At 36.2% G+C, this 27,055-nt stretch overlaps 1 protein-coding gene across 1 annotated transcript in view; it reads right to left on the bottom strand.

Annotated features, from left to right (window-relative positions):
- Window positions 1-25,053, bottom strand: part of LOC6042781 — a 67,673-nt gene extending 42,620 nt beyond the window's left edge. The window contains 1 exon segment of the mRNA XM_038263989.1: window positions 23,939-25,053. The gene's annotated coding sequence lies outside the window, so the exon portion shown is untranslated.
- Between the last annotated feature and the right edge of the window lie 2,002 nt (window positions 25,054-27,055).

The following is a 27,055-nucleotide window of genomic DNA, read 5'->3' as shown; positions in this document are numbered from 1 at the left end:
TATGTCCTCTAAAACATATCAAAAAATAAAATAAATCAAAAATAGTGTTTTTTTTGCAAATCAAGTTTTAGTGATAAAGAGTTGAATAAAAAAATCACCATTTTTTACCGTGTATCATTTTTTTTTCCAGTGTAGTCCGTATCCATACCTACAACTTTGTCGAAGACACCAAATCGATCAAAAAAATCCTTCAAAAGATACAGATTTTTGAATTTTCATATATCATTTTTGTATGGACAGCTGTCAAATTTGTATGGAAAATTATATGGGCAACTAATGATGCAAAATGGCTTCTTTGGGCACCAAAAAAGTTTCAGTCGGATTAAAAAATACAAAAATTAAAATTGAAGAAAAAAGACCGATTTCGTACACAGTTAAAAAAGTAGCAAACCAGCTGCGTGTAAAAGGCCTGGGTGTAAAATAAATATTGCATTATTTTATGCAAATTTATGTGACTTTACACTCTGAAATATGTAGCCCATCAGTATGGGAAACCTACTTGACCGAAATGTCAAGCTCATATATGCGTTTATCCTTTCAGATTTTCATCGCTCTGATGGCTGAGTGGGCTAAGGCGCCAGTCCTTACTGTTGGTGCTGGGTTTGAATCCCGTCGGTTGCAACTTTTTTTTGTGTGTTGCAAAAATTGTACATGCAGTGTGTGTTAAGTGTTTATTGTTTATTTTAACGAAGGTAATGTGCATGCTTTTGCTGGCGATTTTACCAACGGATTTTTTGCTGTGTAGAGAATTGCTCACCTACTTTTTTGTCATTCTCTGATTACTTTCCATCGCCATAATAACAGTTCTGAAAAGTACTTTTTAGATCCATTTATGTGCTGAAATTCAACTTTTTAGTGCTTAATCTTGATGGTAAATAACAATCAAGCGATGATACAAACGTTCACTAAAGTAATACAATTCAAAGGGTGTTTTCGGAATTGCAAAACAAATTTGTGTTCAGCTCATTGCAAAACTTGATTTTTACATCACGAGTCATACATTTTCAATGCTCTGTCAAGTTGGATCAATACGAAGAATGCTGAAAAAATCGAGTTTGTTACGTGTTTCGCAATTTCGAAATTTGAAAAAAATTGAAAGGATTTACTGACAAACTTGTCAAATAGATAAGCAACTCTTGTTAGGGTGTACGAATGGTCTTGAAATTTCAGCTAGCTGTAGGCAAAACAATACAATTTGGGAATTTGATTCAATAGACATTGAAATAATAGTTATTGCAGTTAAACAGTTCTTCACCAAACCAATATTTAGCGTTAAATGTTTTTTTCCCTGAAACAACCGCACAAAGGAAACATAACTTTGACCTCCGGAGGCAATATTTAAGCTGTGAACTATCTAGCATCACTTTCTATGGCCATTCGCCACATGCTTCTCCGGTTGTAAATGGAGACCTTTGGTTCCGTCGGTGATCCGTAACAACCGACACGTGTTCACTTACTTCATCAACGAGGAATTCTGAAGATTCAAACAAAGAGACCGCCTAATGTCTTGAAAACGAAGTATGAATCTGTTTTGATGTTATCGCAGAAAATTGATTTCCGTTATTACAGGGTGGCCACCTCGGGAAAAAACCGGGAAAACCGGGAAAAACCCGGGAATTTATTCCATCGGGAGAAAACCGGGAAAAACTCGGGAATTTGACTGACAAACCGGGAAAATATTTCAAGTTTAGTTAAAATTCGACAAATTCCTCTTTAATGAATTCAATGTATACTTTTCTCTATTAGAATATTATACTATTTTGTGTAATAGACTCAAGCTACTAGGCTTTGGTTTTATTTTCTTCTGTTGAGTATTCCATGATATTTTTCTTCGGTGAACTTGCTTTTTTAAATAAAATAAATTGTTCAAGGTCATGATGTAGACTTGGCGCTATGGCTATGGCAAAACAAGATGTCTGAAGGCTTAAAACAGTGAGGTAATCCAAACCTCTTTTTCCACCTAAGCTCCCATCCTCCCCGGGATTCGAACTGACGACCTTTGGCAGTGAGTTGGTTAAGCCTGGGCCATTTACTTCCTCATTCCGACAAATCTCGTCTCGTAAAATGCCATCGGGGCCAACTGGGGGGAAATGCAACCACGATTTAAAAAACAAATGTTTGATAAGCTGCAATATTCCGATCAATTTCGCGTGTCAATAGAAAATTTACTCAGCCGTATGATTTTTGAAATCTTATTTCAATAAGTATTGAATTCCATAAGCACAATAAACAATTGACTAAATTCATCCGTTTAATTTTATTATATATTTCAATATCAACTTAAGGTTGCACAGCAGCCAAGGAAGTTGTTGCCTTCTTATTTCAAAATTGTCAAACTTACGGATTTAACCCTTCAACAATATGATTGTAAAAATTGTAAAAATCTGCTTTATTTGTTTTGTAGACAGTACTTCAGGGGATGAATAAAAATCATATCGATAGTTCCCATAATTTTTAAGATACTTAAATCCGAAAAGCGTGGTGCAAAAAGCTCTACTTGATGTGCGCCATAAAAATAATAATATAGTCCAGACTCGATAATATTTCGGATAATCGAAACTTCGGATAATCGAGTCTGGACTTACACAATTTTTACTGTAAAACATTTGGTGGAATTTCAAAAATCTGTTTTTAGTAGTATTTTATAAGATGATTTTTGGCTTTGTCAGTCTAACAAATTATTAAGGACAAATTGCTATGAAACTTTGTCTTTGTGTTATTAAAACAGATTTGAGTACTTTTGTATAATTTTAAAATGTCGGAAATATTTGGTATTTAAGATATTTTTATATAGTTATTTGGGAATCTTTTAACAGATAAATGCTTATCAAATTGTGTTCAAATTCAAAACACTTGAAATATCTTTCTTGCAAAATTTGTTTTAAAACTGTAATTTAAATTTTAAATAAAATTTTCAGATATTTTAAAATTACAATATTTTCAGAGTTCTACTGCAAAATAGTCATTTCAATACAAACAGTCACTTTTATGTGGATAGGTACTACATCAACATAAAAGTTGAGTTTTGTTGGGTTTTATTTAATTCTCATCTGAAAATTTATTAAAAAATATTAACTCAATTTTGACTGTTTCGGTTGTGTTGTTCAGAAAATCGCAGCACAGTCAATTGATTTCTTACCATTTTGTGTTGCTCAAACTTTTAAAACATCAAAACATGTTTATTTTTTTCTTTTTTCTATGTCCGTGCATAACTTATTTGCAATAAATGTGGCAAATCTTTTTTACCTATTTGATACATTGTAAATCCTATTTCCTGCTTTCCAGTAATAATTTATGTAATTCTCAAAACGAAAGGTATACGTTGTGTATACGTTCAAAAAGTATTTTGATACTAACGTCAGTCTATAAAAAAACATAGTAATTTGATTTAAAACTATATGGAAAAATTCCTTCTGGCCTCGGGAGAAAACCGGGAAAAAACCGGGAAATTGAAAATCCAAATCTGGTGGCCACCCTGCGTTATTAGGAAGAGGGCACAACTTTCTTCTCAAACTGCATTCACATCAATTGATCTTCAGAAGCTTCACAACTAGATCAATGGTGTACTTTCCAGTATATCTGGATTCGCTAGACAGGGCAACCAACTGCCATGTTCGAAACATTTTTAGTTTTATTTATTTTCTTGCAGTGCTTAAATAATACCCTGCTCGGTGGGTACATTAAGCGTCTGAGAAAGGAAAAAAAAGCAACAACATAAAAATAGATTCTACCTATACCTTCAGGCGGAGGTGATTTACATCGTGCGAACGATCCAAATCCAGATGGGCAGGAGAAATGGCGAACAAAGTGGTAAAACAAATATCGGCCTTTCCCCCCAGGGCAGAGTGGCTTTCCTCTCGCGAGTCTATGAGGCAGCTTTTTTGCCGTTTTGCATGGCTCGATCAAGGGGATGTCCGCAGTAAAACGGTGTCGTGTTGTCCTACGGTCGTAAACATTACGTATATGAAACATGTTTTCAGCTTGATTGTTCAGCAGATGGTGTTCACGCATGTCGAACTAGAGATTGCTTAGACGCATGATGATTCTACTAATTGTTGTGATAACGGAAATGTCCCAATTGAAATCTCAATTCTATCACAGAGATGAAACACTACAGTTTCAGCTAACTGTTTCATACAAAATCCTGCAGTGCAAAGTTAAAAAAAAAGAGCAAACGTACTTCTTTTTAAAATTTTATTAAAAAATGTTCAATAATCAGTTTTTCTTAAGAGCGAGTTTTTCACCAATGTGTAACAGGTCGTATCGAGGTGCTCCGATTTGGATGAAACTTTCAGCGTTTGTTTGTCTATACATGAGATGAACTCATGCCAAATATGAGCCCTCTATGACAAAGGGAAGTGGGTTAAAACGGGCTTTGAAGTTTGAGGTCGAAAAAACATAAAAAATCTTAAAATTGCTCGCATTTCCGTAAAACTTCATAAATTCCAATTCTCTTAGATGCATTCCAAAGGTCTTTTAAAGCACTTCAAAATGTGCCATAGACAATCAGGATTGGCTTGACTTTTTCTCTTAGCTTTTGCAAATTACCATACTCCCATAGGCCAAAAGATAGGTAATTTCATGCACTATAAGCCTTTTACACACGCCTTTTAAACATTTTACAACGTTAGTTTTTCCCCTGTAAGCCGCCATAGGGGCACTTGAGAGCGGCCGTGGCTGACTGGTTACGGTGTTCGCTTTGTAAGCGAATGGTTCTGGGTTCGATTCCCATCTGCTCCCAACGAGAAAGTTAAGAACACATAAATTTGAAATGATGAATATGAACGAAAAATTAAAGTCGCTCGAGGCGGGGTTCGATCCCCCGTCCTTTGGGTTGGTAAGCAAAAATGCTAACCACTAGGCCATGACGACTTGGTAAGCTAGAACTGGAATTAGGAATACTGTTACAGAGAGCGAGTTGTGGCGCTATAACCACGGCAAATAGTGTCCAGGGCATTCGTGGAAATACAATGTCCCATCCCAGAGGGTCCCGGAGTACCAAACCTTCTTAGCATGGTGCTCCCAACGAATACAACCAAAATCTCGGAGCGTATGGTGGTGTGTCCCCACGCTTCTTCCTCCCTGTCGATTCAGAATTGTGTTGTTGTTCGAACACTCAGTGCTCAAACTCAACCCAATTACGAATCATCTCTGCGATACGGCTTTACGCAGTAGGCCTGGCCGCTTTAACGCTTGTGATGTTTCAATGCATTTCGATGCAATGGCGCACTACAAATGTTAATAAATGACAAGAAGAGTGCTAGGCGTCATCTAACCTAAGGCACTCTCCAGGATCCCTTCGAAAGATTGGCTGCGCTAGGGTCTGATTAGATTAGATTGTATTAGTATTGGAGTTGTAAATTTGATTGGAAAAATTGCGATTTAGAATGAAATAAAATATTTTTTAACAATTTGTTGGATTAGGGGTGGAACAGGTTTTCGCCTACTTGATACAGCATTTGACGTATTGATCAAAGGGAAATAAGATCTATTTCTTTTTTCAAAAATGTTTTATTTAATTATTTTTTAAATCAAAATTTCAACTCCAATACTTCCAACTAACGTGAAATTGTCCGAGGATTCCGAATATGATAAAATTGAGATCAAAAAGTGCCGCTATGGGAGTCTACAAGGCAAAAACTAACGTTGTAAAAAGTTTGTTATAGAAAAATCGAAAAACTATGAGAAAAACTGCGATTGGCCAAAAAGTTAATACCATAGGCTTTCCATAGGAAATTCCCTAACTTTTGACTTATGGGAGCATGGGTGTTGGAGGCTGTTGCAAAAAGATATTAAGGTTTTAAAAAAATCAATTTTTAACAGTAATTTGCAAAAGCTATGAGAAAAAGTTAAACCAATCCTGAATGTCTATGGCTCATTTTGAAGTACTTCAAAAGACCTTTCGAATGCATCTAAGAAAGTTGGAATTGATGAAGTTTTACTGAAATGCGAGCAATTTTAAGATTTTTTATGTTTTTTCGACCTCAAACTTCAATGCCCGTTTTACCCCACTTCCCTTAGTCGCAGAGGGCTCATATTTGGCATGAGTTCATCTCATGTATAGACAAACAAACGCTGAAAGTTTCATCCAAATCGAAGCACCTCGATACGACATCTAGAACAAACCGAGCAATATTTACAAATACTGCCTCTTAAGTCGTTCCTCCATAAAAAGTCGGTTCCTCCATAAAAACCACACAAAACCTTTTAAAACACCCTTGCAAAATTAAGAACGAATGTTCATTTTGATTCGGTGACCAAATTTGATTATGATTATTTAAAAAACATATCCATGCAATGCGAGGTTAAACATCGATCAAACCTTAAAAGAATTGTGCAAGGTATTTGTAATATTTTCAATATTTTTTAAATTAAACTTTTAGAGAACTCAAAAACTTAAATTCTTTGAAACATCTTGGCTGACTCTGTGCACAACGCATCCAGTTTTAATTAGTTGCACAATAATGATTCGCAATTTTCTATAATTACTGTATTCAAGTGTTGGTTCGGGAGAAGTGTCCATCTCCTCAATCGCCGTTCATCAGCGACGTATATGACCGTTCAAAGTTGTGACTGGTTGACAATTATTTACCTGCAAATGAACTGTAATTGACACTGAATGTCTCACCAGCATAGAGTGAAACGAAATGAATTAATCAATGCATACAGGAAGCGTAGTATTGAAGAGAGTGTTTTTAGAAAAAAAAGTATAAGGAACAAGCAGCTTCCATTTCAACGGCTGTCTGTCTAGTGGCGGCGGTGCCGGACAGCTATCGCGGAACGAAGAAGGGTTGAACGTGCTGCTGCCCGCCAATGAACACGGATTGTTCGTGAATGTCACACCAGAGACGATGTGTTGAACGTTGGAAGGTGTCGTCGTCGGCTAAATGAAAGGCACTTGTCCTCAGCACTTGAATTTAAATATGCAGCCCCGTCGTTGTCACTTTCGATGGACTTCATGGGCCGGCCTTTTTGTGGATCTTGTTAATAGTGAAAATATCTGTTTATAGTATTGAACACCGCAGGATGCAAATTCGCGCTGGCTAGGCGGTAGGTGAGAAGTTCAGCGGAGTTTCTGCGAACTGCAGCGTGGAACACCGCCGGAATAAGGCAAAACATGGGGAGTAACAACGAAAATAAACCTTGACGCTGTTTAACATCGCACTTCATTTTCTGCTTAACCTGGAAACTGCTCCAACGAAACGTGACTTTTATGGGGAGAATACTGAACCTACTGCTGGTGCTGGAATGCTCAAGGGGCATCCAAATTTGGACATTTCAACAGCAGTTAAAATTATTATTGATTAAAAATTCAAAACTCAGGGCTATCTGAAATTGGAAAGCAATCTACTCGCACTCAACGCTGCAAAAAAGTGATTTATTACAATATGATTTGATCAATTTTATCTTCGATCAGTATTTTGAACTTAAAATGTTACTGAATTTTCTTTTAAAGCTCTAAATAACCTGATTTTGAACTCAAATTGTGTTATTCAGGAGTTTAGCCTAACTTTTGCGGCATACTCAGCAAATGTCAATTAATACAAATTTGCAGTTTATTTTTTTTTATTTCCCAACATCATTGAAACTTTAAAAATACACCTGTCATGTGTGTGTTCAAAAATGTTTAGGGAGATTGAACTGAAATAAAAAAAAAAATGATGGCATAACGGTTTCTTGGTCCAGTCATTTTCGATTAATATTTAAAAAATTCAAAGAGCACACATATCACACACGTGTCTTCGAGATATTCAAACCATTTGATTGAACGCCAATTCCCAAAATTTGATAAATGATCGCATTCCCTAAATGACAGCAGAGGTCACAACAAAGCCTCAGTGGTGTAAAACTGTGCTTGATTAATTAATCGCTTTGTTTTCCTTTCTGTCCTCCTTGGCTTTTCACCTGAACTTGGCTCCTGTGTGGAAACTCGGCGATCATGATGATGATGTGTAAAATTTTCGACAAATTTGATAACGTAACGGAACCAACCACGCGAAACATGTTTGCAAGGGCAATAAGGTGAGTGAGCTGTTAAAAAAAAGTGTCATATTTTTGCTGTATTTGCATGCGATGGCCATAAAACAAAATCTGGAACGAGTCAGTCGTGCAAATCCACTCCACCAGGTTTGATTGATGAATGATCGTAAAAATTGAATTAACGGCAACGTGTTTCGGTTCCAGCTGCGAGATAATAAGATACTGCTGGGATCCTCATAAACGTTGAACATTTTGCCTCATCTCTTCTCAACGGTGGATGATGACGAACCCTGTTGAACGATGAGGTTTTATTAATGGGTACTCGATACTATCTACATCGTTGTGTGAGAGAGTTCTTATTCATCCAAAAACTGTAACGCCAATGATATATGAATGTTTGCACTTTAACGGCCAAATACCCGGCTTTTTCTTCGATGTTTTTTTTTACATTTTAATACGTAGTAACCGGTCAAGCGGAAAAAATACAGATGATAAATTTCGCTCTCATAAAACGTTGTTTGACACATTTTTTTTCGCAAACACACGGTTCTTCCCAAGCCCGCAGTAAATTGCGAGTGGCTCATTTACACGTAGAGAGTTTAAATTTAAAATTAAAATAAATAACGCAGGTACGTATTTTTAGAACCTTCCTCGTGTGAGAAGTCAACCTGCAGCGGAAAGTGCGATTTTCGATGTCCTCCGGATTCTTCTTCGCGTATGCTTCGCATCATCTGATTTTGCGGCTATAGAGCCGGTTGCGTTGCAAAAGAGCAAAAATGTTTATACGTGAGATAACATGAGAGCCATTTGCGTTTCCTTCTCGCGCTGCGGCGGCGGAAAGCGCGGCTTTAGGGTGTCTGGTTCTGTACAAATATTTACTATTATTATTATGATTACTCATAGAAAATCTGAGCAGACAGCAAAGCAAAACGGAGTGCAAGTAGGGTGATCTGCGGAAAAACTGAGTGAATCTCAGGATTGACCTTGTGCATAGCTTAAGCACAGGCCATGGCTGTGGCTTAAGTGTGTGCACAGTAGAACAGATAAATGTTCATCTGATTTATATTCATTAGAGATCGTTATTTTATTTTGCTTTTGTTGTATTGCCTTTTGTGTGTGAGTTATGCCGTGCAATGCTAGGTTGGGATGCTGAATAAATGGTACATGCCATTAGTTTAAGTTTCCCATTTCACAAAATTAAAAAAAATACAATTGTATCCTGAACACACTTTTTCAGACGATTGTTTTCCATATTCTATTAACCCTCAACTGCCTAAAATTTTTGAATATTTGTATATTAAATCGTCGTGATCGTGATATCTAGTCTGGGCCAAATTGAGTTAAAGACGCAAATTTGTGCTGTTTTCCTCACCTTTAGACCTTCACAGATTCCCAAAATTGGATGTCAATACTGAGATATTAAACAAATACCGGAAAACTCCGTACATTATTTCTACTCTTCATATGAAAGATGTTTCGATCTGATCGTGCTATTTTGACCAACCCTGCAAATTGCGGAAAGTGCGACAACTGGCCAAAGGGATTTTAGTCAGAACGAGTTTTACACACGTTTATGCCCGACTGCAGTAAACATTTTACTGTAACTCCGGCAACCAAATGCAAACCAAACTTCGGGTCAATGCACATTAGCCTGTCCCTTTTTGAGGTCATGTCGAGGAATTTTGGGTGCTCACTCCTGAAATGATAGTTTATGATGTTAGGAACAATGTTTTCTTAGACAAGAAAAAATAATAAAATACTTTCTTGCACTCTCTCTTAAATATTTAATTTACTGAAAATGTCAATTTTTGAACAAATTTTCTAAAAACGATTGGAATCAATACAAAAACTGCTATAATCAGGTGTAGATTAAGATGCACTATCGATATTGGACCAAAATTCAAGTTTTTGTTCTCTCCCAGGCGGATTTATGTCGAAAAATCGCATTTTTCGAAACTTTTTTTTTTCAGAAATGATCCTTTAATTTAGAGTAGCCTGTTTTTTCCAGTAAAACTAATATATGCAGCTTGTGGAAAATTATACGGCGAGCATTTTTCCCTCTGAGAAAATGCAATTTCGACCCTCCAGTGCCGCGATATTTGAGTTTTAGTGAGATAAAAAGTGCCAATTTTCAGAATTTCTCTGAATTAAGAAGCAAAGCCTACGAATTACACGACGTTGCAAGCATATTTCTTAAAGTTCAGGGTATGCTTTCTTATAGTAATTTTGGCCGCTGAATCCGAATCTGGAATCTGATTTTGTGTAATCAGTTATATTTTTTAACTACGCCCTTTTGTAATGTTATTTGTGTGTATTAGCTGCAATTTAAATCGCTTGCAAGTTCGGTCAAATCTCGTTTTTCGTTCCATTTAGATTGATATTTTACTCACAGAACTTTTTATGTTTAATTTTTTTTAACGTTATGATTATCTTATGAACATCGTATAATTGCATTATGTAATTTGGCTGGGCTTAAGCTAATATGGGTATATAAAAAAGAACACCGGAGAAAATTTTAGAAAAGCGGCGGCATTTGGATAATTTTGCTTGGACAATTGCATTAAAAAAAAGGTTTTAGAAGACATTTTCGAACATTTTTCGTAATGTCACCCCGGGCTATCAATGTCACCCCAGTTTACGGTACTTAAGATAATCAGAACGTGAAAAAACATCAAGTATAAAAAATTCTGTGAGTAAAGTATCAATCAAAGTGGAACGAAACCCGAGAAAAGTATGACCGAAATTGCAAGCGATATAATTTGTAGCGATTTGAACACGCAAACAACATTCCAAATGGGCGTAGCTCCAAAACATCACTGTTTATACAAAATTAGATTCCAGATTTGAATTCAGCGGCCAAAACTACTATAAGACCTTTAAGACATTTGCTTGCAACGTCGTGTAATTAGTAGACCTTGCTTCTAAATTCTGAGAAATTATGAAAACTGGCACTTTTTTCTCACTATAACTCAAATATCTCGGCACTAGAGGGTCGAAATTGCTTTTTCTCAGAGGGAAAAATGTTCGCCGGGAAAATTCAAAAAAAAAAGTTTCGAAAAAATACGATTTTTTCGACGTAAATTTTTTAAGTAAATTAAAGAGGGGGTGCGAGAAAGTATGTTATTATTTTTGCTTGTCTAAGAAAACATTGTTCCTAACATCATAATCTATCATTTAAGAAGTGAGCACCCAAAATTCCTCGACATGCCCTCAAAATGTAACAGGCTAATGTACATAATGATCAGCCAAATAGAACGTATTTGTTTTTTTTTTAACATTGCGTGCTCTATTCGTTAATTCGAGGTCAAACCCGTTTTTTCGAAACGTCAAAAAGTGAGTGTCACAAGATAGCACGATCACGTCGAAATAACCATTAGCTTTGGAGTCGCCAAAGCTTCGTTTGGGACATAACACGAATTACATCATATTTATGTTGACTTTAAATTTAGGGCTTCACGGTAATAGATTCCAGAAAAATGATATTTTTTTCAAAAAAAAAGGCAAATTTACTTGAAACAAGTCAAAATACCGAACTAGTAATTTTCCAAAACTTAAGGGTTTTCCTTTCTAATGCATTTTGAAGATTAAAAATTAGTTAAAAAATTGATTTTTAACGAATTTTAAGATCGAAGTCAGTTCATTCTGTCCATTGTAAAAAAAAAAATCAACCCAGAGGATTTTCTACTACTAAGTTGATAGCCTTATAATCTGAGAGCCACCTAGAAAAATACATCGAGATATGGCTTACATTATAAGTAAGTCATAGCTCCAAATCATTACCCAGCAACCCTACCGACACCATCCAATGCTAATTCGCGTAGAATGAGGTACGCGTGCGCGTATAAATTGTTGAGCATAGCACGACGAGCAACGCCAGCCAGGAACGCGGCGGAAAGACCTCAACCCGTTGGCCTTATACACATTTGGCATCACCCAGTCAGCGGCATCGGGGAAATACATCAGACTCTCTGACTTGGACTTGGTGCGGTTGGTTGGCTGACTGGCGGGAACGATGTCGTCTACGTTTCACTCGTCAGGTCACTTTCTGTTAATGTAGCGTCGTATGGTCCGCGTCCGTCCGTTGTTGCCGTCGTCGTCGTCGTCTTCGCAGCCAGAATGTCTCTTTCCCATGAGAGGGTCGTCTTTTAACGTTTCAATATAACACTTTTCTGCATGACTTTTAACTCGACAAAGACATCAATTTGCATGGTTGTTAATCGTTTAAAAAACGTACTTCACCATGAATTATACTGATTGCATGATTGTGATTAGTGTCACCGCAACAGATGAAGTGCCTTTCTGTTGGAGAAGCAGTTGCACTTGATCGAGTATCCTCGTAAGAGTTCGAGGTTACAGCTGTTTACAAACACAATAAATAATAATTGTGATTTTTTATATTTCATCATTCATCTTTCCTAGTTTGGTGCAGGTTGAAAAGTGGCGGATTGATTCTGAATCCAAAGTTCATCAGTTTCAGTCCCGGGGTGGAAAGGTGCTTGGCGTTAAATGAGGTTTGACATCCCCATTCAAACCTTCGAACGCCTAAGGCCAAGTAGAAATTTTGCAATCAATGCCGTCAAGACCTGGGGAGAATGGTTTCATTTCATCTTAAATTTAGAAAGCCTTTTTACTGAACGACTTTTTATAATAATTTATAATAATTTTGCAGTTTTCAGAAATTAAAATGTGCCAATTTTACGTACTATATTTCTTACGCATAACTGTCCCGTTCGAAAACATGCATCTTTGGCTTAAGGGGATATTTGATTCTTATCCTGTATCTGTGGGTAAAACAATATGTTGCAGTATGTAGGGGAGAGTGGGGAGACTTGATCCCCTTTTTTTTGTATCGCACATAACTCTGTCAATTTGTGAATACAAAGAGACGAGTTGTTCCTTTTAATTCCGCTATATATTTTTAATATCTTGACAGATACGTATTTCGTCTTACTTGCAGACTTCATCAGTGTTCTGTTCTCGACTCGAGAACAGAACACTGATGAAGTCTGCAAGTAAGACGAAATACGTATCTGTCAAGATATTAAAAATATATAGCGGAATTAAAAGGAACAACTCGTCTCTTTGTATTCACAGTACCGTAAACTGGGGTCAATCGGGACACATGGGGCGAAATGGGACAGCAGTTTTTACCATGTTAGAGCACAATATTTTGATTTTTCTGGTTGGTTTCGGTTAGAGCAGACTCAGGCCAACAAAATTTTCCATTTCCAAATTTAAAAGCTTTAAGTGCTCTAAAAACTGCTGTCTCTATTCAGACTGTAGTCCCGATTCACCCCAGATTACGGTAATGCATTCTGCTAAAACGCTCAACCAAACCACAATCTGTCAATTTCTCACAAAACTATGAACTTTTTGCATGAATTGAAAGCTTAAACATTCAACGTTGTTTAGCTGACAAGGGTATTTCATCAGATAAACCCTTCGAATCATGACAAGCGTTTAAAAAAAAAATAAACCGGAATTTTCAAAATGTTGGGGGTAATTTTATCCCCTTTCATCATTTTTTAAGAAATCTTATGCAAAATGTTTCTTATTCATACAAACTGTTAATTTTCTATAAGTTACAGCAATTTCACATTAAACCTGTACGTTTATGTTCAAAAACTAAGAAGTTTAGCGTGCAAAATATTTAAAAACCTTTTTTTTAAGATCAAAACTGAGCATGTTTACAAAAGTTGGTAATTTTTGTTTACAAAACTTTTGAAAAAATGGTTCAAACTGCAGTAAATTATGTACAACTATACTAAAGGAAACTATGTGCGAAAACCCAGCCCAATTATTTAATCTTGAGGCTGATTCCAGTGACTGTAAAAATGCCGGGATCAATTCTCCCTAAACGCACTTTTTTTAAACAATTGATTGTAAAAATAGTATGACGATAAATTTAACGTCAAGTGCGTAAGGGTTTTTTAGTTGATATGTTTATCAAACAATTCAAGTATAAAAAATATTTTTTTGAATAATTTTTGAGTGTTTTCTATACTTATCAAAACAAAGAAAAAAGATCTCTTGGAAGTTGTTTGCAGCACTTTTTAGAAATATGTGTGTAAATCAATCTAAACATTTTTATTTTTTTCTTCGTTTTCTACAATAAGTTTTAGTCAATTTCGCACAACTTTCTAGAACAAAGCTCATAGTTTTGCCCACATGCTGACGAGATACAGACTTGGGATCAAGTGTCCCCGGGGATCAAGTCTCCCCACTCTCCCCTACTGACGACCTTTGGATTGCGAGTCCTTATAGCGTGGAGACGACTCCTACACTTGAAATGACTTAAAGGCCTAACAACATCCAAGGCCGGGACCGACGTTTTACTTCCCTATCCGATGGAAGGTTGGAGCAGATGGGAATCGAACCCATGATCTTCCGCTTACTAAGCGGACAGCTTAACCATTCGGCAAAGCCTGCTCTCCTACAAGTAAACAACAATTAAAATAAAATGAACTGCTATGACAAATTTCACTTTTTTATAGATTTTGCTAGTGCGTCCATCCCGGGGACAAAAACCGGAAATTCCCGAATCCCGGGATTTTTTATGTATTATCCTGGGAGTTCCCGAATTTAAAAAAAAAAATTGTTCTAGAAATTCAGTTTTGGTTGTGGTAATAGATGAACACTCGAAAACATAGTAATAGATAAGAATTGTATAACATTAAAAATTTTATTCAGCGTATATTAGCATTTATTTGGCTTATTAGGAAAAATTGTTAAAAAAATGAGTTTACAGATCCGCTAAATGCCAAACGATTTAAATATTGTCTATTTAATTTTATATGTTATTAAAAACGGTACATTAAATCCGAACATTTATGATTTTTACGGCACCGGCATCTGTGGCAAATCAGGAAAAATGTATCGAATTAAGACAGTTGTTTATGACATAATTGTTCACAATGCTTTGGTTTTTGAATGATTTTGATAAAAAAGAACACAACAAACAAATAGTTTATCGATTTCCAAATTAATTGCTCAGAATCTCCTGTACATTTTCAGTAGACTGTAGTACCGATTTTCCCCAGTTCCCCGGTAACAAATTTAATGGAAACATAGTTTTTATGACTGTTTCGAAAACTTCCCGGGATCCCGGGAATTCCCGGGATTTATAATATATTTTTCCTGTTTCCCGGGAAATTCAAAACCCAGGAAAATTGGACGCCCTAGATTTTGCCAAACAAACAAAAGTAATACTGTCAAAAAATGTACATCCTACATTACAATGAACAAAACAACTAAAATGTGTTGATTACATTCTGCAAAGCTTTTTACAATGTTGAACATTTTGATGTTGATAAAATAAAATTAGTCTTAACAGTGTTGTTGTTCTAAGAAAAAAGCATGTAATTCAATATAACTTACGAAAAGGATTCAATGTCTCTGACTATCCTTTGTTCGACTAGGAAGTAACGTAATAACTCTTAAATCTTTTTTCAGTAAACTAGAAAACAAACATCTTACTATGGGAAATGTTGAATAAACAAATATCAACACTAAATGGACGTCTTCTGACGATTTATTTAGTAAATGGTACAAAGATAAAAGTAATAATGATAGTACTGCAGCATCGTGACCATATTTCATGTGGACTTGGCTTTTCTTGCACTCGCGCGCGCTCTTCGCAATATAAAATACAGGCTCTGCTGCTGCGGCGGCACAATCGTTGATGGCAGCAGTACGCGCGCAAACCATTATAAGTGCCGGCAGGGCATCCAGCTCTATACCTTAAGAAGAGCTCAAAACTCGGTCGTTTATAACTTGCTTGCAGCCAGGAGCCCCCGACCAATCCAGACTGGCAGACTTTCCGCCAACCGATCGACGGAACGGCGAAGTGCAGTTGAAGTTAACCATTCAAATAGATATACGAACACGATAGATAGTTTATTTATTTATTTATTCAAATTTACTATTTATGACCCAGTAATGATTGCCGATTCTGGCCGCCGCAACAGCTCCCAGACCACCAATAAGACCAGCACGAGAGTTCAATAAATCCCTTCTGCTCATACTCTCCACTCAGCAGCCACAAACAGATGTACCTTAGCACTGCTGCAAGTGCACTTGAGGGTTGTTAGGTGTTTGGCTTAGGCTGTGAAGAAGCAATTTCGATGCAATCGCAGTGAGTAAAAGACAAACAAGTACTGCCTCGTATTTTTTCTCTTGCAGTCAAGGTCGAAAATAAATCCTGGGAAAAATAAATATTCCTCGCGATCATTACCATGAAATTTGCATGATGTGCACTTTCTATGCAGTTAAAAATACACGACAATAAATTATACTTCTCGTGTCAAGTAGAGAGGAATTATTGAAAATGCGACCCGAAAACCAATTTTATTTTATCACTGCTTCGGCATTGTGAGTCCTGGAATGCCAGCAAAACGAAGATTAGTATGGTCCAACGCGTTTTTTTTTTTTAAACATGCGAGATTTTAATTTAACACTTCCACCACCAAGTCTCTAAATGATTTGAAGGTTCCGTCAGAGAGAAGGGAATACACTTTTTAATACTTTTTGGTTCCGTTGCTGTTTGTTTACAAAGTTTTTCAGACCATCCTACGTTTTAGAAAGCTTATTTAAAAAACTCGAAATAAACAACATTTGAGTGGTTTTGTCAATATTTTTTTCATGTTTGCTTTAACTCGAAAAATACAATGAATTCAAACTTCGTTTTCGGTATGGTGATGTTATTTGACGTCCTTTATAAGACCCTTGCCTTACAGTTGGTCTAAATCCAATCTAAAACCAAAAACAAAGGGTGGCCCATTCTGCCCCCCCTGCCCCTACTTAAATATTTTGAAAACTAATGATTGCAAACTGGATAGGTCTATGATGCATTTTAAACCACTTTTTCATTAAAATGTTGAAACTCGTAATTTCAATTTTTATACTTTTATATATTCTTTTACACTCAATAGCAAAAAAATTAAAACTATAGATGTGACGATGGACCAAACTACTGAAGATACCTACACCACTTTTAGTGTGAATTCCACAAACGAAGGAACACCAACTGCTACTGATTATTGCTTCCCGAAGATATTTTGACTAATGAGCTCACATTTAACTGCCTGTACCAGGGAACCGTGTTGGTAAAAAAATCCATTAATCCACTTAGTTCTGAGTTTTTACAATGAATTTCAAAAAATACAGATTGATAAAACAAATATGCCATCCAATGGATTTTTTAATGCACAGAAAAAAAAAATCGAATGCAATACTCATTTCATGCCGAACCACAAGAAACATAAAACTTTTATTAATATAGCGTAGGTGGTCTTTCGGTCCGCAAAATTGGCTTAGCGTCGTTTGGCTTTAGTTTAATTAACCGCACAATTTCAGACTTTTTTTTTCTTAATTTTCCTCACACGCGAACATAAATTATCCTTGGAGGGCTACTGGGTAAAAGTGCTGACTTTGCATATGAGGCACGCTGACAGTAACCGTTGCGGTAGCGAATGCGATTTTGTGACTCATAATTCTTGGGTAAACTTATTACCTCACGGGTTGCGAAAATATCTTTCGGTCGAAATCATTCTCCTTTTGTGCCATGTTGCGGTAACATTGAAACAAGAATATTTTTTAACAAAATTTTAAACTCTCAAAATTAATTCCAGCTCTGCCCATGAGATATCGAAGGCAACTTCGGCTTAACCCCGCACACTTAACTGGACTGAACGGCGCGCTTGTAAGCAATTTGTCCTTCTTTCCGCCGTCGAGAGTGATCCACGTGTGGGCTGTCTTCAAGTTGTCCACGTTCGGGATCTCTCTCTTCTTTGTTTTGTTTATCTTTCGCCGCCTCATTTGTATCAACAAGCGCACTCAAATAAATGAATGTGGTCTTGAGGTGGCTGCCAGACAGAGATTAATCCGATCAGATGAATAATCTCGCATTTGAATCGCTCAATTTCAACAATCATGCATTTAATATGATAGCGTCTCAAAAATCTGTTAAAAAAGGGAGCAGAGAAATTGAAGTAAAAAAACATGTGAGATGTTTTAAATTTATATACAATACACAGTAAAAAATCAGAATATTACATCTAGGAATGGTATCATATTTTGCGTCAATATAATATGTAATTGAACATCAGGAACAGGTGAAATTTTCTTCAGTTTCTGTCGAATCTCACATTTTCATACATTACTTCAGGTAAAATAACTCAAAGAAGAGATAATGTTCCACAACCCAAAAGTTCAACCTTCAAAATTTTCCGTTTTTTACTGTGTAAAAAAATTTCTCAAAACATGGATTCAAATCTGAGTTTTTTGGGGTTTTTCGTGGTGTGTCAGTTTTTTTTTTGCATTACCGTAAAACGGGGTGACTTTGATAGCCGGGGTGACTTTGATAGGTTTGCGATTTTACCGCAAAATGAAAAGTACAATTAAAATACGTAAGGAATGGTTCAGAAACATACTGACCGTGGTAGAGAAGTGTTCAAAGTACCTCAAGAAGAACTTTTCATAAATTTTTGAAAGGTTTATAAAGTTAGTTAACTATAGTTAAGAAAATGTTGATGGAAGTCATTATTTTAAACTTCTCAAAGTGTCATGATTTTCTCAATGATCATGATTTTTAATCGGAAAACGAAATGCATTTTCGGATTCTTTGGATAATTTTCCACTAGGAGAAGGTTTAATAAGTTTGTAAATAATAAATATTATCTGTTTTTGAAACACAGTTTAAAAAAACTTCAAATTTATAGGCATTTTTAGTTGAACAAATTTCATGTAAAATGTGAAAACTTGTGATTCGTGCTTCGAATTCAGTATAAAATGCAATATAAATCAATAATTTTATAAACAAAACTAGTTTTAACAAATTTCAGGCAAAATTCCGACTTTTTAACAATTTTACCTAAAATTTATATGTATTTAGTTAAAAAGCTTATAAACATAGTTAACTTAACATAAACATTGATTTTTTTTCTTGCAAACTATATCAGCTACTTTAGTGATGGTACATTTAACGTACAAATAAAGTTTGAACATCTTAAATATGATTTTAACAAGAAAAACTATGACTATCAAAGTCACCCCGGAATTAAAACTAAGAATTTTTAACGTAACTATTTTTCTAAACACAATTGAAAAAACTTTTTTTCCAAAATTGTGCATGGACTTTGTGTGGCCTACCCCAGTACATGTTTTAAAAATAATAATCTTGAGAAAAACCTTACCTGTTGAAAAATATTCTAAAAACAAATTGAAATCCTATCAAAGTCACCCCGGTTTACGGTACTTTAAATCTGTGTTAACATTTATAACACTGACATACCGACGTCGTCGTGCACGTTTTAATGTTTGACCTTGAATAAACAAAAACAGGAGCACACAATGTAAACAATAACAAACACGTTTTGTTTGGCTGACCATTCTATGCATTGTCCAAAAGTTTGGTTGATGTTGGTTACCGAAGTCCCGAGTTATAGGAGAACTATACCCTTTCCCAGCCTATTTCTATTATCAGCCTATGAGCACTTTGATCATTTGAATTACAGCTTTCATAATGTGTTTTTGACTGTTCCAAAATAACAAATAGCTCAAATATTTAAAAGTGAGCAAGCAACTCTCCATTGTTGAAACATCAATTCAATAGTGGAAAACTGCAAAAGTGATTAGAATTGGTCGAACGGCTTAGAGTGTTTAAAATGGGTATATTTCCCTTAATTACAAATGTTTACGGTAGTCTAACTTGTACGTGCGTCAAACGCGTGCTGACCAGAAATCCCTTTGACCAGTTGTCGCACTTACATCAACTTTCAGGGAGTAACAAGATAGCACGACGAGATTGAAACTTCTTTCATATGTAAAGTGACAAAAATGCACGGAGTTTTTTCGGTTTTTATTGAATATCTCAGGATTGAAATAGAATTTTGGGGATCTGTGATAGGCAGGGCCGAATTGTAACTTACTAGTAACTTTCCTCAACAAAATCGTATGAAAAATATACTTGGCTTGGGATGCTCGAATTTTTGGGAGAAGGTCAAAAGGCGAGAGCTGCACAAAATGACGTTCTTAACTTAATTTGGCCCAAAATGCACTTGTGGCAAAAAGCACGATCGCGACGATATTCTGAAGTTAAGCTCAGTACTGAGTCCACTCATACATTCAGGCCTGCAAAGAGACGATGAAAAGTCAAATTTGAGCCCTCTAGTAATCATGAAAATCCATTTTGAAGTGCTTTTGGAAATATGGCACGGAAATTCAATTTTAATTTATTGCATTGTTTTGACCAGAAATTATGAATGATCTTTAAAAATCAACTTAGTAAAATCCAGAGCTGTTAAACGTTTAAATTAACGACGTTTAACTTAACGGAATCGTTAAACGTTAACCTAAACGTGAACGCGAACGGAGCCTACGTTGATCTTAACTTTAACGTCAACGGAGCACGTTAATTAACGTCGTTAATAAACGCGTTGATTAACGCGTTAATCCCCAACTTTGAGGGCCTGTTTCTTCGAAACGGTTGCATTTTACGGGTATTAACTGTGATTATGAGTTCCCGGTGAGGTAATTTGTCCAAAGTGGCCACCGGTTCCGGCAACCCGGAGCATCCATCAAGCATGTTTTTTAAAGGTTTTGTCATTCAAATGACATTTGAGCCAACGTTATGAAACATTGTTTGTAGTACATAGGTATACTGACTACATTGGGTCAGTTCAGGGTATCTGTGGCCACTCCGGAACCGATTCCATGGTACCACGCAAATGGTTCCGATGATTGTGATATTCAAAAGTCGACCTGTTGCTTATCAAACTTTGTAAAATTAAAATCATTAATCATCTATTATCATGCCGGTGTTCTTTGACCCGATCGGACCACTTCGGAACCGGTTACCGGTTGCAACGGAGGAAGTGATGATTTTCCGGGTTGCCGAAACCGGTTGCCACTTTGGACAAATTATCTCACCGGGAACTCATAGTCACAGTTAATACCCGTAAAATGCAACCGGAAGTAACCCGCTAGATGTTACCGTTTCGAAGATACAGGCCCTCAAAGTTGGAGATTAACGCGTTAATCAACGCGTTAAATAACGCGTTAATCAACGCGTTAATTAACGACGTTAATTAACGTGCTCCGTTGACGTTAAAGTTAAGATCAACGTAGGCTCCGTTCGCGTTCACGTTAATTTTAATAATTAACGGACGCGTTAACGTTAATTAACGTTTAACAGCACTAAAATAAAAAAAAAAAAAAACAAAAAATCAAAAAATCAACATGCATATTTGGGAATCAAAGTTACATAATGTAAAAATATATACTATCAGCGCCGTACCTAGGGGTCGGCGCCAAGGGCGCCAGCTCTTGGGGGGCGCCGAAATTGATGATTGTACAAAATTTTCATGTCAGTTATAACATCCTCATTAGATATTTAAATACAGAAAGGGCGCCAAATTATCAAATAGAACTGCCAATAACTAGATAATTTGGTTCAAAATATAAAAAAAAAAATATTTAGGGGCGCCGACATCAAGTCTGGGGTATTTGTTGAAAAGGACCAATAAACCAAATTTTATGTTTTTGCTTTTTGGGTATTTTTTAAAACCCCTGACTCAAGGCGGATTCAAAAGCACCCAAAAAGCAAAAACTGGAAATTTGGTTTATTGGACATTTTAAAAAAAAAACTCCAGAAGTGTATGAATATTACTACCGAAGTGGTTTTGAAAATTCATACTTAATGCCTTTTTTTTTCATTGTAGAAGGGGCGCTCAAGTGGCAGAAAGTTAAAGGAGTTTTATAAGAGGGTAATTCTCCGCCAACTCACACAGCAGTTGCCCCGACCCCTCTTCGATTTGCGTGAAACTTTGTCCTAAGGGGTAACTTTTGTCCCTGATCACGAATCCGAGGTCCGTTTTTTGATATCTCGTGACGGAGGGGCGGTACGACCCCTTCCATTTTTGAACATGTGAAAAAAGAGGTGTTTTTCAATAATTTGCAGCCTGAAACGGTGATGAGATAGAAATTTGGTGTCAAAGGGACTTTTATGTAAAATTAGACGCCCGATTTGATGGCGTACTCAGAATTCGAAAAAACGTATTTTCATCGAAAAAACACTAAAAAGTTTTAAAAATTCTCCCATTTTCCGTTACTCGACTGTAAAATTTTGGAACATGTCATTTTATGGGAAATTTAATGTACTTTTCGAATCTACATTGTCCCAGAAGGGTCATTTTTTCATCTAGAACAAAATTTTTCATTTTAAAATTTCGTGTTTTTTCTAACTTTGCAGGGTTATTTTTTAGAGTGTAACAATGTTCTACAAAGTTGTAGAGCAGACAATTACAAAAATTTTGATATATAGACATAAGGGGTTTGCTAATAAACATCACGAGTTATCGCGATTCTACGAAAAAAAGTTTTGAAAAAGTTGGTCGTCATCGATCATGGCCGTTCATGGTCACCCGCGACAGACACGGACGACGAAACAAAGAGAAACGCAAAAAGTAACTTTTTCAAAACTTTTTTTCGTAAAATCGCGATAACTCGTGATGTTTATTAGCAAACCCCTTATGTCTATATATCAAAATTTTTGTAATTGTCTGCTCTACAACTTTGTAAAACATTGTTACACTCTAAAAAATAACCCTGCAAAGTTAGAAAAAACACGAAATTTTAAAATGAAAAATTTTGTTCTAAATGAAAAATGACCCTTCTGGGACAATGTAGATTCGAAAAGTACATTAAATTTCCCATAAAATGACATGTTCCAAAATTTTTACAGTCGAGTAACGGAAAATGGGAGAATTTTTAAAACTTTTTAGTGTTTTTTCGATGAAAATACGTTTTCGGAATTCTGAGTACGCCATCAAATCGGGCGTCTAATTTTACATAAAAGTCCCTTTGACACCAAATTTCTATCTCATCACCGTTTCAGGCTGCAAATTATTGAAAAACACCTCATTTTCGCATGTTCAAAAATGGAAGGGTCGTACCGCCCTCCGTCACGAGATATCAAAAAACGGACCTCGGTTTCGTGATCAGGGACAAAAGTTACCCCTTAGGACAAAGTTTCACGCAAATCGAAGAGGGGTCGGGGCAACTTTTCCCGATTTCGTGTGAGTTGGTAGAGAATTACCCAAGAGTTTTTTTTTAAATAAATACAGCATTAAAGTTTGGACTAGTATATAATAAAGTTTAAGTCATACCCTCCAGACTAAAAAAATGTCAAAATATAAGTTATTTTCACGTTAATTTGGCTGTTATATTTTGTTATATTTTTAGCTTATATATATACTTTTCTTTTGAAATTTTGACATTAACGAATTCAAAAAATGGCCTTTGAAATATTTTCAGCACAATTTTATAAGCATATGCCCTTTTATAAGCAACTTCGTGCATTGAAATTTGTCTACGCTTTTTATAAACACTAGAGTTTTGAAATAGGATGACTGCTGTAAATTTTCACCAATAAGACCAATATTGTTTTTTCAAGAAAAAAATGTTTCACACAAGCTGTTATGAACATCTCCTTTTTAGTTTATGCTTAACCGATGTAGAAATATTTCTACGCAGTTATCTGCGAGATTCGGCAGAAATCTGCCGTAATCAGAACAACTTATCAATTAATGTTTCAGGCTGTTCAAATGTTATTTCGTAAAAATTTCACATTTAATTTTTAAATCATCTAAAAAGCTTTGGCAGTGAGAAACAATTCAAATGTTTTTTTTTATGCTTCGCCAAGGGCGCCGTGGACCCAAGGTGCGGCTCTGTATACTATATAGGAACATTACATCTTATCCTCAACCTATCTGCAAAAAAAACGGTGTAAACCGTATTAAATAGATCAAACACCTTTTTTCTGCTGAATCACCGTTCATAGTTTTTTGATTATTCAGGCTAAACGTTTTGTACCGTGATCTAGATATGAACGTATCAATTAACATGAATTTAGTATTGGTTCCGCCCATAATTGGGAATTTATTATTAATTATCCACTTACAATCCTGGAACTATCGTACAGTTGACTCCCATTTAGGAGAAGGAGGCTTTCTCGGGTCAGCCCACAGGTTGAGTTCGTTCGGTGATCGCGATTTTGCTCGTTTCTCGTTTTGCCAGCCTAGTCTCGCTTCGTGCTGCTGCTGCTGCTCCTATCACTCACTAATCAGGCTCATTTGGCTTCGCTGATTATTCCATTTCGTTTCACTCCTCCACATGACATTCAATCATAATCATCACCTTCTTTTTTTATTATTCACTCTTTATCATCAATCTTTGCTCTCTTCGATTTTCTTCCTTCGACTTCCTTCAACTGTATCCCAGATATATTGGACCTTTTTTTTGTTTCCTTCTCCTGAACAACACCACCGCCGTCGCCGTGATCTCACTTCACTTTCGTCAGCTTTGATTTCTTAATCTTCTTGCTTCCACTTCTGACTTCTTTGTAAACCACTCACTGGCTGCATCAACGCGGGCCCGCGCGCGGTCTTTGTTGAGGCGAGCTGCCGCCGCGTTCGTTCCGACCGGCACGGGGCGGCCAGTTCTCCGTATTTCTTCAGCCCGTCATGACAAGTCGATGCGACACGATCCGCCGCGTGTCTCGTGGAAACGCATCAACGCCAGCCCCGCCGCCACCAGACCGGAATGAAATCTATTTCAATTAAATCTTTCCGATGGCGGGAAAATATTTTGAAATCTTTACACTCACTCTTCACTTCTCTTGGGAATTTTCCGCACCTCGACGCGGCTGCGGCTCGGATCAAGCACTGACTGATGTATAGCAGGTACTGTGCATATGCAAACTTTGTACTCGCGAACTTTTTTTTCGACCGGCCTGAACGGAGTTTGTACACCTAACTAGGTGTTTTGCAACGACGCCGGCGACGTCTGCACAATTTCACACTGGCACTGGCACTGCTGGTACTTTTCCAGTAATTTCAATTTTTCATTTTCGTCGACCTGTATGATGCGTGCTGATGTTCGCATAATTTATGTTGAGATTTGTAAAATTCATTGTAAACCGCCGTTACTGCCGAAACCACAAATGTATCATTAAATCCGAAGGTTCATTTCAACTTATTTTTCGCCAACTCCAAGGCAGTCGTCCGTATGGTCTGTATGCGTAAAAATGTGAACAATATAAAAGCTACATCAGAGCAATTTTTCTGTAATTTTTATATGGAATTGCAAAATGAAATAGGGTATTTTAACCATTAGTGGACCCTCTAGTAGAGCCGAAGCACATTTTTCACAAATTTTCAATATTATAAGCACTTTTTCATAGCCCTTTGTGCAAAACAATGAAATCTGAAGTCTTTTGAACAATTTTGAATATTTGTTCCATCAGTTATTTGTTTTTGAGCAGAAAAATAGCCATTTGAAAATGAGCGAGTTGTGGCGCTATAACCACGGCAAATAGTGTCCTGGGCATTTGTGGAAATACAATGTCCCATCCCAGAGGGTCCCGGAGCACCAAAACTTCTTAGCACGGTAGCTTCCAACGATTTATTGCTTAAACAAACAGGAACGTGAGCGGGGGATCCCCACGTTTCTTCCTCCCCTGTAGATTCAGAATTGTTTTGTTGTTTGAACCTTCGTGCTCAAACTCAATCCACTTCAATGAATCATCTTTGCGGTAAACTTTACGCAGTTGGCCTGGCCGCTTTAACGTTTGTGATGTTTCAAAGCAATTTATTGCATTGAGGCACTGCAAATGTTAATGTTGACAAGAGGATGCTAGGCGTTAATCAACCTAAGGCATTTTCCAGGATGCCCTCGAAAGACTGGCTGCGCTAGGGTTAGATTAGATTAGATTAGATTAGAAAAATAGCCATTTGAAAAAAAAAGTTTTTTTTGCCTGTTATGGACCCCCTTTCCTATAGTGGACCCGGGTCCATAATCCGATTGTGGACCCGGGTCCACTATAGGAAAACTGTTATTTTATACCAAATTTCACCGATATTTGATGTTTTGATGCATGGTGTAGGTGTATGATGCTTCAGTTAAGTACAATTTACTAAAATTTTGATTAATTGGCTTCAGCATTTTTGGTACTTTTAACATGAAAACAGCTATATTTATACTCATAATTGAAAAAAATATGCGTTTAGGTTGATAACAGCAAGCATTTATTGTATGTTTTAGAGAAACCTTTGAATACACAGTTTTCTTCATTTTTGAAGGCTAAATTAACAGGGGTCCACTTTTGGAAAAGTTTGGATTTTCATTGTCCTATATTGGACCCCCCTAATTTTTGCTCGAAAATGGCAGTTCTTCGCTTTATTTTAGTAAAGATTCTTAAACTTACATTATTTTGACTTGCTGAAGTTAAATAATCAGTAAAAAAATGATTGGATAGTTGATTCAATCATAAAATATAAATGTAGTTTTGTTGTGAAAATGCTAGTGGCCATGGTTGATTTCAGATGTCGAACTCAAAACACTTATTTTGGCGAAAAGGACAATTCAATGTCAGTCAACATTGTTTTAAATGATGCTGAACATGCCAAATAAAAGATTTGTAGACAACAACACGCTTGAAATTCTGATTTTATTGAATTTTTCATCAAAAACCCTTCAGAGGGTCCACTATAGGAAAGGGGTCCACTAATGGATAACGTACCCTACTCTAAAACAAAATTTTAATTACAAACATCGACATTTAAATGAAAAAAAATACTGTTTTAAAATGTATTTTACACCTGCCCAGTTGTTTTGCACTCATTAGTTTTCAAAATTTCTAAGGACGAACAAAATTTTAGTTTTCCTTCGAAAAAAAAAAAAAACTTTTTACGGTACTGTCCAACAGAATTTTACAAAAATTTCAAATATTTTTGATCGATCCCAGACATGCTAAATATAATTTTAAACACAGGAAAATGCATTACAATTTTTTGTGAATTCTATTTTCATTAAAAATTTTAAAATTTTGGAAAACATATTTTTTGTACCGATTTTGAAAAGAGGGGAGGAAGGAGGGAGGGAATATTTGCAACGGCCTTAGTAATTTTATATTAAATAAATTTCATGTTATTTTGAAAACAACAGAATATGTTTTTAAAACTTAAAACTTGAAATAATATTAACAATTTCAATCTATTTTAGCCTCAAACCGTGACCT

The sequence above is a fragment of the Culex quinquefasciatus genome, chromosome 3 (assembly GCF_015732765.1).
Source record: "Culex quinquefasciatus strain JHB chromosome 3, VPISU_Cqui_1.0_pri_paternal, whole genome shotgun sequence".
NCBI classification, from domain to species: domain Eukaryota; kingdom Metazoa; phylum Arthropoda; class Insecta; order Diptera; family Culicidae; genus Culex; species Culex quinquefasciatus.
Note: the sequence above shows the minus strand (reverse complement) of the source record. Positions and strands in the feature narration are given on the sequence as shown.